The following is a 14,747-nucleotide window of genomic DNA, read 5'->3' as shown; positions in this document are numbered from 1 at the left end:
GCAATTCGCTCCCAGGTTGCCCAGGCGATGCTGATGCAAGTGTGGAACCAGACTTGTTTATTTCCATATTACCATGGTTCTGGCAGAATACTCTCCCTCCCTCCCTCTCTCCCTCTCTTTGTGTGCTGCTAATACAAGTCCTCCTTCCTTGCAAGTTACCAGCCACCGGTGGGGTGGGGGGTGGGGAGAGAGAGCCACAACCCCAAAATACCACACTTCGTTTCATAAGACCCATGGGCATAGCTAAGGGGGGGGGGGGGGACAGAGGGCAGCTGCTCCCTATCAAATAAAACAATAGAAATACTTAACTGACCAATCATGTCAGTTCTGCCCCGCTAACAAAAGTCCTCCCTATGCCCATGCTAAGACCATGTTCCCCATTCCTTTGCCTTCATATGATATAGTATTCATTTATTTTTTGTTCCATTTTTTTGTTTTATTTGCAGCATTTGTATTCTAACCTCCCCCCACTCCCAGGAGCTCAGAGAAGGGGGTTTGCACAGACTGCCTGGGCAACAATGACCACATCCCAGATAAAATGAAACAAAAAGTCCAGAAAGCATAAAAAAATGAACCCCAAAGCAAAAGAGAATGTGTCTCAATATGAACAGAGGGATGGAGGGGAAATTCAGTTCCCTTAACATGAAACTGACCCAATTCATCCTTCCTTTTTTGTGTGTGTGTGTGTGTGTGGTTTCAGCGTTGGTCCTTCTCTCTTTTTTTTTTTTAATTTTAAAAATCAATTTTATTTCCAGCATACAGTATCTTAAAACCACAAACATATCCAAAAGAGAAGAAAAAGAAAAAAAGAAACAACAAATACTAATACATAAATACATTTCTCCAAAAGTACTAATTCATATCATATCCTATCATATCGTCAATCTGACTTCCCTCCACCACGATCTGAGCTATATCACATCCATAACTTTCTTGCAGTTCCTTTTTGCAACCATTATATTAACATCACAGGTTCTATGTTATACCTACTGTTATTTCAATGTTTCCTAAAAAAATTTCCATATATATTATGAATTTATTCCAATCACTAATAAACTTTTTGTTACTCTGATGCCTGATCTTCTGTGTCATTTTTGCTAACTCTAAATACTCAAATAGCTTGTTTTGCCATTCTCTAATTGTTGGAATATTAGATGTTTTCCAATTTTGCGCTAGGAGTATCCTGGCTGCCGCCATTGCATATTGGAACATGGTTTGATCTTCTTTTTTAATCTCCTCACCAACCATTCCCAGAAGGAATGCCTCTGCTTTTTTGGGGAATGTGTATTTCAGGATCTTTTTTAGTTCGTCATAGATAGAGCCCCAGAACCTCTTCACTTCTTCACACGACCACCACATATGGTGGAAGTCACCCTCCTTTTTTTTACATTTCCAGCATGTTTTGTCCCCGGTTTTATACATCTTTCCTAGTTTCACAGGGGTGATGTACCAACGGTACATCATTTTTTCCATATTCTCTCGGAGTCCTACACAGGCTGTAAATTTTATGTCCTTAGTCCAAAGTTTCACCCATCTATCATAGTCTAGGTTATATCCCAAATCTATGGCCCACTTTATCATAACCTCTTTCACCTCCTCATCCTTGGTGTCCCATTCCAATAATTGATTATACATTTTGGATAGGAGTTTACTATTTCCTTCTAATATTTCCACCTGATACTTAGATTTTTTCTCATTCATCCCTATTTTTTTATGCTCATTCCATAGGGCGTTAATTTGATGAAACTGTAGCCACCCCGTTAACTTATCCTTTAGTTCTTCATATGGTCTAATTCTCCATCCTTTATCCGATTTTATCAAGAGGTCTTCGTAGGTCCATCTTTGGCTTTCCATGTTAAGTTTTTTAATTGTTAAAATATTAACTGGTGATAGCCACCAAGGGGTGTTCTTTTCCAACAATCTCTTGGTTCTATTCCACACTTCTAACAGCGCACCTCTGACAATATGGTTGGAGAATCCCTTGTGCACCCTTTCTTTATCCTGCCATAGATAAGCATGCCAGCCAAATCTGGCGTCGAAACCCTCCAGGTCCAACAAGTCCAATTTTTCCAGAACTATCCAGTCTTTGATCCAACACAGGCACGAAGCCTCATAATATAGTTGTAAGTTTGGGACAGAGAACCGCCCTCTTTCTCTTCTATCTGTGAGTAATTTAAACTTGATTCTTCCTCTTTTCCCCTGCCAGATGAATCTGGACAGGGTCCTCTGCCATTCCTTAAACATTGTCGTGCCTCTAATCACTGGGATATTCTGAAATAAGAATAATAATCTTGGGAGAATACTCATTTTAATAGCAGCCATTCTTCCCTCCCAGGAGAGTTTTAATCTACTCCAACTATCAAAATCTTTTTTAATCTCTCTCCAGGTTCTATTATAGTTATCTTCTACTAAATTTATGTTTTTTGTAGTTACCCAAATGCCCAAGTATTTCACCTTTTTCACTACCTTAATCCCTGTTTGTTGTTCTAACTGATTTCTTAAATCTTCGGCCAAATTCTTTGTCAACATTTTTGTTTTAACTTTGTTTAACTTAAACCCGGATAGCTTTCCGAACTCTTCCAACAGCTCCAAAACTTTGTCCACGCCTTTTATTGGTTCTTCTAGCGATATTACTAAATCATCGGCATATGCCTTTAATTTATATTCTTTTACTCCAATTCTAATTCCTCTTATTTCCTGCGTTTCCCTTATTTTATTTGTAATAACTTCCAAAACCATAATGAACAGAAGAGGGGACAGAGGGCACCCCTGCCTTGTACCCTTTGAAATCCTAAAAGAATCTGTTAGGTTATTATTAATAATTAATTTAGCCCTTTGGCTTGAGTAAATTGCTTTAATGCCTTCCAAAAAAGGCCCCTCTATCCCTACCCTTTCCATACACTTTAGAAGGAAACTCCAGGATACATTGTCAAAAGCCTTTTCCGCGTCGATAAATATTAGAGCCGCGGGGATGTCATTTTTAAGTTCTAAGTATTCAATGATGTTTATTATATGTCTGCTAGGCAGAAATCCGGCTTGATCTTTATGAATTAATTTTATCAGGTATTTTTAAAATCTTTTTGCCATTATTTCAGCAAAGATTTTATAATCATTATTGAGTAGTGATATCGGCCTGTAGTTTCGTATATCTAGTTTATCCGCATCTGGTTTGGGTATTAACGTGATGTGCGCCTCTCTCCACGAGTCTGGTATCTTCCCTCCCTGCAGAATGTTCAGGGGCGCCGACTTATAAAAAATATTGGGGGGGCCCATACCGGGGTCCTGCCCCGGGAAGTTTTCTAAGTTCCAATGTCAGCGGCGCCCGGCAGAGCAGCCCTCTCGGCCACGGCAGCCTGGCTCTCCCAGCCCCCGGGGGCTGCCCTCCTCCCTCGTGCACCCGCAGCGTTCCCGCCCGGGGAGGCGGCGCCCCCAAGGACTCAGGTTCAGTTGTACCTGAGAAGCCGAGCACCTTGGCTCCCAAACAAATCGGCTTCTGAACAATCGAAACCCGGAAGTGAGTGTTCTGGTTTTCAAATGATTTTTGGAGGGCGAACATCCGGTGCGGCTTCCAATTGGCTGCAGGGGGCTCCTCTGGCAGAAGCCGCACTCTGGTTTTCAAATGGTTCCGGGAGTCGAATGGACTCCCGGAACGCATTCTGTTCGAGAACCAAGGTACAGTGGACGCTCGGGTTGCGAACGTGATCCATGTGGGAGGCACGTTCGCAACCCGCAGTGTTCGCAACTCACATTGCTGCGTCTGCGCACACACAGGTTGTGATTTAGCGCTTCTGCTCATGCACAAGTGCCGAAACCTGGAAGTAACCCATTCCGGTATGTGGGAGTCATAAAGCCATGGCAGAGGTTTGTAAATACTGCAGGGTACCTCCGGACCTCGTGACCAGCACTCTGAGCTTTACAAGGTCTTGGAATGCAATGGCCTTATATGGCATGGGTGCAATAAAAGCTTGACCGGATGAGGTAACGTGAGACATTGGAATGCAGCCATGCGGCTGGACAGAACAAAGGATAATAAAAAAGTGATCGGAGGAGAGGAGAAGTCTCAATGAGCTCTCTCTCTTATTATGGAATATTACTTGCTCTCAATGTCTTTATTTTATATTAAAGAAGTGCCACTTGTAATGGCTGGCCCGACAAGTGGTGCCCCGTGTGAGGCTGAATAATAAATACGACTGAGGTTTTTAAAAGAGAAAAAAAGAAGCAACTTAAGCAAACAGTCTGAGGCAGACTAAGAGGATTCTAACAGAAACTGTGAGAGGATTTTCGATCCAAGCAGTGGATATCATCGGCCCCCTACGTCCGGCAAGGATTGCAAAGCGCTGAAGCATCTTAAAAAAGATCCCAGGGTGAGTCCGATCCCTTTTCTTCTTTTTTTTATCAAGATTTTAGAGACATGGGTAGCTCCCTATCTTCTCCACAACAGAAATTTTTAAAAGACTTAAAATTTCTCCTCTCCTCCAACAAATTGGAAGTTCCTGATGGTGATTTGATACAGCTCATTCTGGCTATTGATGAACATTGTCCCTGTTTCCCTTTGAATGGAACATGGGAAATAAAACATTGGGACAAGATTGGTGAACATTTTCATGGGCTCCCCAGCAGTAGTGCTCGGATTTTAAATGCTTGGTGCAAGGTTCGATATGCTATGGGTTCTTTATCACCAAAAAATATCTCCATGGCTGCATTGCCAATACAACCTTCAGCTTCTTTAATTCAGCCTGCTGTCCTGCCATGTGTTCCAGCACTTGCTTTGCCAGCACCCCCAGACCCCAAACCTCCAGACTACAGTTCCTCACCAGAGGACCCAATCCTGCAAAAATACCGTGGTCTGGCTGGAAATGACCCTGCTCTTTCAGCAGCACAACCAGCTACCCCTTTTCAACGTGCAGTACTTGCCTGTTCCTTATCTCAGGATACCATGGCATTCCCTGTTATTGTGCCCCCTGCTGGTGCTCCAGCAGGAACTCAAGCCCAACTGTTGGTTCCAGATGACATCAAGCTTTTGGCACGTACAGTTTTGCCCCCATCAGCTGCTGTATTGTTTGCCCATGAATGGGAAATCGCCTGTGGTTCTTATGCTCCTGCATTACAGCAACAAGCAAGAGGGAATAATCCTAATCTTACCCTCGCAGATGTGATGGATGCTATGATGGGGCATGGCCCCTTTGCTCAGGCTTCAGTACAAGCCACACTGCTGCAGATCTTATTGAGGGATACTGCTCTTGCTGCTCAACAAGCAATGAGAAAAATCCCGGAACCCACCAGTATCCAGTCTAGGTGGGGTTCAATCAGACAAGAACGGTGGCCTCCACCAAAAGAAAAATCCGCAGCACCAGCTTGTTTCTGAACAGCTTATTTCTGAACAATTGACTTTCGGCCACATTGGACCATCTTCATCCCACTGGCTCCAGCAGACAGGAACAGTTTGCTTTTATATTGCCAGTATATAACAATTCTCAACCCATCCAGCGATGTCAGTGGATTGTCCTGCCTCACAGCATGCGGAACTCCCCTACACTTTGTCAGCATTTTATGGATGAAGCATCAAAACCTTTCCGCATGCGCCACCTAGAGGTGCTGAACAACAGCTGCATCTGGCAGTATTTGCTACACCATTATTGCCAACAGGAATTTGGCAAGAAGAAGACTATCTGCATTATAGAATGGATACAGTTACCTCATACCCCTCCAAAAAACATTTATTCCGTAATTGAATCCACATCAGACATTGTTATCAAAGGACGTTCACGAGCAATAGCTTTGAGCGGTTTTGATGTTGCATCAATTTATTTGCCTTTTTCACAGACTGAACAGCAGCATTTATTGATCACAAATGCTGCCGTGCAAATCGCCTTGGCTGATTTTATAGGTGTCACCATTTTTAACCCCCCAAAGGATGACCGTTTGACATTTTTGACACAGGTCACCTATGTCTTGGCTATCCCCTTGTCTCTCACACCTCTCCCCTCTGCACTAACCCTCTTCACGGATGGAACAAAAAGTAGGGGGGTGGTGACATGGGAGGAGGGAGGAAAATGGAAATGTTTATTTACCCCTCCAGCGAGCTGAACTAGCGGCTGTGATTCTTGCCTTTCAATCCTTTCCTACTCAAACTTTCAATCTTATTGTGGATATGACTCAGTATGTATATCGCCTTTTTGCTATTTTACCAATCTCTTATATAACTCCTTCCTTGGATTCTGACTTATTTTCCTTGTTTCTTGCCCTGCAGGCCTTACTTCAGCACAGAGAGTTCCCTTATTATGTTGCACATCTTCGCTCCCACACATCGCACCCAGGGTATTTAGCAGAGGGCAATGCAAGAGCAGATGCAGCCTTGAAGAACATTTCTGCCTTTTCTCTCTTTTCTGATCCTGTACTATGTCATAACACCTTTCATCTCCCTGTGAAAGCATTGGCTAAGCAGTTTTCTATTCCTTTGGCCCAAGCTAGGGATATTGTGTCCCAAGGTGCTTCCTGTTCCCAAGGATGGCGTGCGGCCATGGCGAGCATCTTCAACCGCGGAAGCGCCTTCCTAACCATTTGCCTTGCCATCCTTTGCTGCACCATTATACAAGGAAGAGAAGCAGACGATCTAGTCCAGTTGAAACCACCATATTTCACCTTATCAGCTGGCAAGCCGCTGTCATCAGAATCCTACTCTGGCTGGCAGCATCCACGGCTCAGCCACTCTCGAACTAGAAGAACAGTGTTGTTGAATAAGACTTTTAGGGGTGAAAATTATCATAAGATATGGAGGGATAATATTTTTGTACAAGATATGATTATGTTTACCAGTTTATTGCATGCTTCTAAATGTTGGGTGTGTATGCCTGCCCCCATTTGTTTTCAAATTAAAGAGGGGAAAGAATCATGGGGCATATATCCAAACTGTCAATATACTTTGAAATTCATGTTTAATAGCTCTTGTTCTCTTACAGGAACATACAGTGACCAATACCAGTGCATACCAGTGCATGGTTATAAACTAGAAAGGAAGCCTACCATGCAGCTTGGAATCAGAATTCTTATATTCTTGGCTTCCGGATGGAAGTTGGCTTCGACATTTATTGATTATAGTGATTATTATAGTAGTTATTTGCATTATTTTGTGTTGCTATATACAATGTATTCCTTCTTTAATTTCTGTATGTACTGCATGGTTCTCCAGTCCGCGGCCCACTTCCGGTCTCACAAGAGTCGCCTATCGCTCTCGACATAACCATTGGTACTGATATATATGGCTCTGATTAAAATATAAAGAAAGAGGGCATGTGGGAGTCATAAAGCCATGGCAGAGGTTTGTAAATACTGCAGGGTACCTCCGGACCTCGTGACCAGCACTCTGAGCTTTACAAGGTCTTGGAATGCAATGGCCTTATATGGCATGGGTGCAATAAAAGCTTGACCGGATGAGGTAACGTGAGACATTGGAATGCAGCCATGCGGCTGGACAGAACAAAGGATAATAAAAAAGTGATCGGAGGAGAGGAGAAGTCTCAATGAGCTCTCTCTCTTATTATGGAATATTACTCGCTCTCAATGTCTTTATTTTATATTAAAGAAGTGCCACTTGTAATGGCTGGCCCGACACCGGTACTTCTGGGTTTCAGTGCATCCATAACCTGAAAATGCTTGAGCTGAAGCATCTGTAACCCGAGGTATGACTGTATGTACCAGTCCTAAGGAACTGGCCAAGTAAGGCAACCAGCATCTGCAGGTCCCTTGACAGACAGGAGAGAAGCCACACTCTTGGATTTCTGTTGGTAGATGCCTCTTCCTGAGATGCTTGTATTATGCTAATCATAGAATCATAGAGACAGAAGGGACCCCAAGGTCATCTAGTCCAGCCCCCTGCAATGCAGGAATCTTAGCTCAAGCATCCCTGACAGATGGCCACCTAGCCTCTCCCAGGGAGCAGAGACCGTCTGAACAGCTCTTATTGTCAGAAAGCTCTTCCTGATGTTGAGCCGGAAAAGTCTTTCAAAGCTGCTGCACACCTTTGTTTGGGGTCCTCCCCTCCTTGCAAATGTCAGTGGGAAGGAGGGCTCTGTTTCAACAGAAAAATAAAGATTCCCCCTTTCTTCCAGCTTCCACTCATTCGTCTCCGACTGATAATGGACTTGGGAGGCTTTGAGCCCCTTGGGGAGCTGAGCTGTAAAGGACAACCTCCAATTTTCATGCATCAGAAGGAGCCCAGGAGCCCCATCGGGGCTTACCCTGCGCAGGCTGGTCCCCCCCCCCACACACACAAACACACACACTGGGTTGCAATTTTGTGGGTCAGCTTTGGCTGGGAGAGGCAGCCCCCGTTAAGTCTCTGCCAGCCCAATAGCACAGCCCCCCCCCGCCAAGTCCATGGCAGGAGACAGGCAGCAGCACCCAGACCCCAGAGGCTGCCCTTGGGACTGGTGTTCCCACACTGCCGCCTCCGCAACAAAGGCCAGCGGCCAAGTCCCCCCCCCCAGCCGCTTCCTTGGTCCCACAGGAAAGCCAGGCAGGGGCTGCACATCCTGCCCTCCGCCTCTTCCTGCTGCCCCCAACAGACAACCAGGCCTGCAAGCTTCCTCTTCTGACATCGCCCAGGCCCCCACACAGCCCCCCACCAGCAAAACGCCCAGGAGTTTGAAGGGACCCGAGGGCCACGCAGCCAAGGGGTCTAACTCTGCAGGGAAAAGCTTCCTGTCTTTCCTCTGCCCCCTCCCCACCGGAAAGGGATGGTGGCTGCAGGCTCTGCCCCCCCCCCCTTAACATCTGCAAAATGATTAAGGCTGATACATTGTGTTACAGGATTTTATCTAGGTAACTTCCCTGAGCTGTCAAGTTGAAAGGGTACATTCAGGCATAATATTTGCAACATTTAACAACTTTAAAGATGTCCCCCCCCCCCCTGTAATTTCCATAACAGTTGGAAGGACAAAAATATAACCTCCTATGACAACTCCTGCAACCCATGAGCTTTCAGACAAAGATCATGCATGGACAAATATAAAGATCTTTGGAAAGTATTGATCGAAACCACAGTAACAAACGAATCAATGTATCTTCAAGGGAAATAATAAGTAGATCCATTTGCATATATAGCTCTGTAGGCTTAATGAGATTCCCACAAAACATTAGGAAGGCCTTTCTGGTGGTGAGAGCAGTCAGACAGGGGAAGGGGCTTTTAGGGAGAGGTGGGGGGGGGGCATCTGCCAGGGATGCTTTAGCTGTGAGTCCTGAATTGCTGGGGGTTGGACTGGATGACCTTTGGGTCCCTTCCACCTCTATGATTCCATGACCTTTAAGGGAAGTCACCTCCATCTTCGTCTCAGAGCAGATGCCCACAAGCCCTGGGCGGGAAGAGCCCGAGAGAGAGCCCGAGAGCCAGAGAGAGAGAGAGAGAGCGCAGCCAAGCCCCCTTCACCGCCTGCCCCCCCCGCCAGCTCCCTCTCCCCTCCTCCCTAGGCGGCAGCTCCGCCATGACCACAAACGGCGGCGGCAGCAGCAGCCGCTTGCGGCCCGGGCTCCCCTCGCCGGCCGCGGGAGCCAAGGCGCGCGATAATTTGCTTAAATTATGTCAGCGGCGCCCGGCAGAGCAGCCCTCTCGGCCACGGCAGCCCGGCTCTCCCAGCCCCCGGGGGCCGCCCTCCTCCCTCGCGCACCCGCAGCGTTCCCGCCCGGGGAGGCGGCGCCCCCAGGAGAGGCGGCAGCAGCAGCCGCGCGCGGCCCGGGCTCCCCTCGCCGGCCGCGGGAGCCAAGGCGCGCAATAATTTTTTTAATTATTGGGGGGGCAGAGCCCAATAAAATTTTTGAGGGGGCTCGGGCCCCCTCAGGCCCCATGGAGTCGGCGCCTATGAGAATGTTGTTAAATACATCGCATAAAACGGGGGCTATGTATTGCTCCAAGACTTTATAATATTTTTGTGACAAACCGTCTGGGCCTGGAGCTTTCCCTGGCTTCATTTTTTTAATAGCCTCCTTAACCTCATCCACCGTTATTAGTTTATTTAAATATGATTTTTCTTCTTCTGTCAGCTGTTCACCCCCATTTTTTCCCAAATATCTCCCTATCTCTGCTATGTCTTCATCCTCCTTTTTTTGTACAGGGTTTCATAAAATTGAAGAAACTTTCCCTTTATTTCATTAGGATCTTCTATTATCTGCTCCTCTATTTTAATTTTGTTAATCACCATTTGCTTTTTGCTTTTTCTTAGTTGCCATGCCAGTAATCTCCCCGTTTTATTTGCCGATTCAAAATATTTTTGCTTCATTGATTTTATTCTCCATTCTACTTCTTGACCTAATAATGTTGAGTATTGTGTTTGCAACACTTTAGATATTTGTTTGGTCCTTTCGTCCTCAGGATTTATTGTTAGTTTTTTCTCACATTCTTTTAATTGTTTGACCATTTCCTCCTTCTTTGATTCTCTTAGTTTCCTTCTATAACTGTTCTGTTGGATCAGAAATCCTCTAAGAACTGCTTTACTTGCCTCCCAAACTATATCAATTTCGGTTTCTTTGTTTAAATTCCACTCAAAATATTCTTTCAAAGTATTTTTAGCTTTCTCAATAATCTCTTCAATTTCTAATAAGTATTCGTTCATTCTCCACCTGTATGGTCCCAATGATCTACATTTTATTTCCAAAATAATTGGATTATGATCGGAAAGTGTTCTAGGTTCTATTTCGCATTTCCTTGTTCTTATCGCAAGTTCTCTTGAAACCCAGGTCTGGTCAATTCTACCCCAACTCTGGTGTGATTCTGAGAAATGCCTAAATTGTTTCTCTATTGGGTTTTTATACCTCCAAATATCAATCAAATCTAAGTTTTCTTGTAGGTCATTAAAAGATTTTGGGAGTTTCCCTTGGTTCACCTTCCTCCTTTTTTCACTCCTGTCCATTTCTGGTACAGGGACTCCATTCATGTCTCCAAGTAAAATTAATTTATGATTTTCTAATTCTAGCAGCATTTGTTCCAATTTTTTAAAGAAGTCTGCTTTGTTTGTATTAGGGGCATATACAGTTACTACATTAAATTTTTCTCCTTGGTGGTTGATTTGAATTCCCAGAATTCTTCCCTCCTCATCTTTACATATTAACACCGGTTCCCATTTTTCTTTAACGTAAATCACCAGTCCTCTTTTTTTGTTGACATCTGAGTTAATAAATTCAACCCCTAACTTTTTATTAATCAGTACATGTTTGTGTTTTTTGGCTATATGAGTTTCTTGACAGCAGATCACATCATAGTTTTTGTTCCTCAAAACTTTCATTATTTTATTCCTTTTGGATTTTTCATTTAAACCGTTTACATTCCAGGACAAAAAATTCAAAGACATTACTAAAACTAACTTCTGTTTTTTCTTTTTAGGTTTTCAAAATTATATTTAGGGTTTTCCGTTCCCTATATCGTCTTCTTCCTCTGCTTCTTCACCACTTACTAAACCTACCTCCTCTTCCACCCCCTCGTCTTCTGCCTCCCTCCCCTCTCGCAATCTTTCGCTCTCCTCTCTTCCTCCTCTCTCATCTTTGTTCCCCTCTCTATCTCTTGGTCTGTCCTCAACCTTGCCAAGTTCTTTCTCATACCTCCTCATAAATTTTTCCACTTCCTGTTGGTCTGTCAACTTAAATTCACCCTTCCTTAAACAAGAGGCACACTGAAACACAGCTTTCTTTTGAAATTTGCACTTCTTGGAATTTTGCCACATGGTTCTCCAACAAAAAACAATGTGGACATACGTTAGGGAAAAGTGTGCATCAAAAATACATATATTTGTGGCAATAACAAACAGAAATGTGTTATTTTGGGGAAAATTGCTTGGAAAGAAATTAGGGGAAATGAGAACTAAAATTGTGTGTGTATGTATGTATGTGTGTGTGTGTGTTTATTGGCTTATATAAACAAGAATAACATACAAGCATAATAATTGTGGGAAAATATCTACAACATATGTTTCATTATTAGTGATCAATGTATAAGTTATTGGTTTATGAATTGGTTTAAACAATTAGGAAGAAGAAGAAGAAGAAAAAGAAAAAAGAGGGAGTGGGGGGAGTGGCAAGCGGGGTGGGGTGGGGTGGTTATGCTTCTCTTATTCTACTTACCGTATTTTTCGCTCTATAAGACACACTTTTCCCTTCCTAAAAAGTAAGGGGAAATGTGTGTGCGTCTTATGGAGCGAATGCAGGTGGGAGGCTCTGCTCAGTGCTCCCTTTAAAGAGCCGTGTGGAGCTTGTGTGCGGCTCTTGGGGGATTTTCCCCGGGGAAAGAGCGCTTCACAGGCTCTTTAAAGGGAGCACGGGTCTTGGGGGAGCCTTAGCCATGCACAAGTTCTCCCAGGCAACAGGAGCCATCATCCCGCTGCTGGGGGCTGCGCGTGGCTATCCCAGAAGCCAGGACAGCAAGCGGGATCACTGCGATCTCGCTTGCTGTCCTGGCTTCTGGGATTCAGAATATTTTTTTTCTTGTTTCCTCCTCCAAAAACTAGGTGCATTTTATGGTCTGGTGCGTCTTATAGAGCAAAAAATACGGTAGTGTGTGTGAGGGGTTGTTGTCAGCATTACTTGTATGAGTTCTCTTACTATTCACTTGTTGTATGGGGAATTATACTTAAAATTATATAGAACACAATAACTATGCAGTGGTATCTCGGGTTACATACGCTTCAGGTTACAGACTCTGCTAACCTGGAAGTAGTACCTCGGGTTAAGAACTTTGCTTCAGGATGAGAACAGAAATTGCACGGCGGCAGTGGGAGGCCCCTTTAGCTAAAGTGGTACCTCAGGTTAAGAACAGTTTCCGGTTAAGAATGAACCTCTGGAATGAATTAAGTTCTTAACCCGAGGTACCACTGTATATGAAAATGAAAAATGGATATGTAGGTCAACATTTAATTACCCTAGAATCATTTTATCCAATTCATCCAAGCAGAAGCAACAACCACTGGACATGCACCCCAGATGATCTTAGGATTCAAGATGCTAATTTCCAGCAATGTTCTCATACTTGCAATTGCCAGTAGTGTGGCACCTCTGTTTTTGGTTCAATATAACAATTTAAACATTGTATATTTGTCTATTAAGGGTTTTCCCCCAAAGCTAAGTACAACAAAATAAAATACAGATACAGAAGTATGCAAAGGAACACAAATGAAACACAAAAATTTCCTTTGCTGGGGGCAGCATGGAAGAAAAAGAAAAGTTGATGTCCTCAGAAGGCATGTAAAAGGTGAGTTTAGGTAAGTGCATCAGTTAGACAAGCCATATGTTCTGAAAAACCATGGGTACAATTTTAAAAACCCACTTTTTTTCTTACAACAGCCTTCCAAGGTAGGCCAGTATCACTTTCCTAACATAGCAGTGAGGTGACTGAGACTGCGAGGGAAGGTTCTTGCATCAAGTCACAAAATACATAAGAAGCTGCCTCGATACTCGCTCAGAATATCTGAATGGAATTAAATCTACCTATTCCGAACAATTTGCTAGATTAATAATTAACAATACTTTAACGGAAAGAATTGAGATAACGAAGGGGACAAGGCAAGGCTGCCTGCTATCGCCATTATTATTCATAACGGCACTAGAAGTTCTGCTGAAAAAAATAACTGAAACAAAAAGAGTAAAAGGTATAGAAATTGGTTTAAAAGAATACAAATATAAAGCTTTTGCAGATGATGTAGTGTTGACGTTGGAACAACTAATAAATAGTTCAATTGAGGCAATGGAAAAAATAGAAGAATATGGTCATCTTGCTGGATTTAAACTTAATAAGAGCAAAACGAAACTACTAACAAAAAACATGTATAGTAAAGAAATAGAAGAGTTACTAATGAAAACAGGACTAACAATTGCAAAAAAAGTAAAATACTTGGAGGTATGGCTAACGACAAAAAACATCAACTTATATAAAGATAATTATGAAAAGGTGTGGACAGAGATTAAACAAGACCTGGAAATTTGGACCAGAATGAAATTATCGTTGATGGGCAGAATTGCTGCTATTAAAATGAACATGCTCCCGAAACTGTTATTCTTATTCCAGACCATTCCTATTATATGTGGAACGAAACAATTTGACATCTGGCAAAAACCTATTTCTAAATATATCTGCCTGGGAAAGAAACCTAGGACTGATGCAAAAGAAAGAGGTGGATTCTCCCAGCCAGATCTAAAAATTTATTATGAAGCATCTTGTTTTTGTTGGTTGTGCGATTGGATAGCATTAGACAATGAGGAGGTACTAGATTTAGAGGAATTCAATAATAGATACGGGTGGCATGCCTACCTGTGGTACGGAAAGACAAAAGTTCACAGAGGGTTTCTGCACCACATTATTAGAAAATCCTTGTATGAGGTATGGACTACACATAAAAATCTATTAGAACATAAAACTCCGTGTTGGGTCTCACCATTAGAGGCATTTGCAGTAAAAAAGAAAAACATGGGAAAGGACCAATAGAGAGCTATTGGTGGAAGTGGATGGTAAATTAAAGTTAAAATCATTCAAAGAATTGAGAGGGATATTAACCGATTGGTTACAATACCACCAGTTACAAGATATCTTTAAGAAAGACAATAAAAGCAATGGTTTTAGTAACATCCAATCAAAGATTAAGACAGAACTGCTGGGTAGTAATAAGAAAATTATATCAAAAATGTATAAGGTACTACTAGAGTGCAAAACAAAGGATGAGGAGGTAAAGAGTGTGATGATAAGATGGGCACAGGATCTGGGGCATAATATTGAT

At 43.1% G+C, this 14,747-nt stretch overlaps 1 protein-coding gene across 1 annotated transcript in view; it reads left to right on the top strand.

Annotated features, from left to right (window-relative positions):
* The window catches only part of LOC114584510 (unconventional myosin-XVIIIb-like), a 653,524-nt gene that overhangs the window by 53,440 nt on the left and 585,337 nt on the right, over positions 1 to 14,747 (top strand). The window lies entirely within an intron of this gene.

Source organism: Podarcis muralis, chromosome W, assembly GCF_964188315.1.
Source record: "Podarcis muralis chromosome W, rPodMur119.hap1.1, whole genome shotgun sequence".
Classification (NCBI taxonomy): Eukaryota; Metazoa; Chordata; class Lepidosauria; order Squamata; family Lacertidae; genus Podarcis; species Podarcis muralis.
Note: the sequence above shows the minus strand (reverse complement) of the source record. Positions and strands in the feature narration are given on the sequence as shown.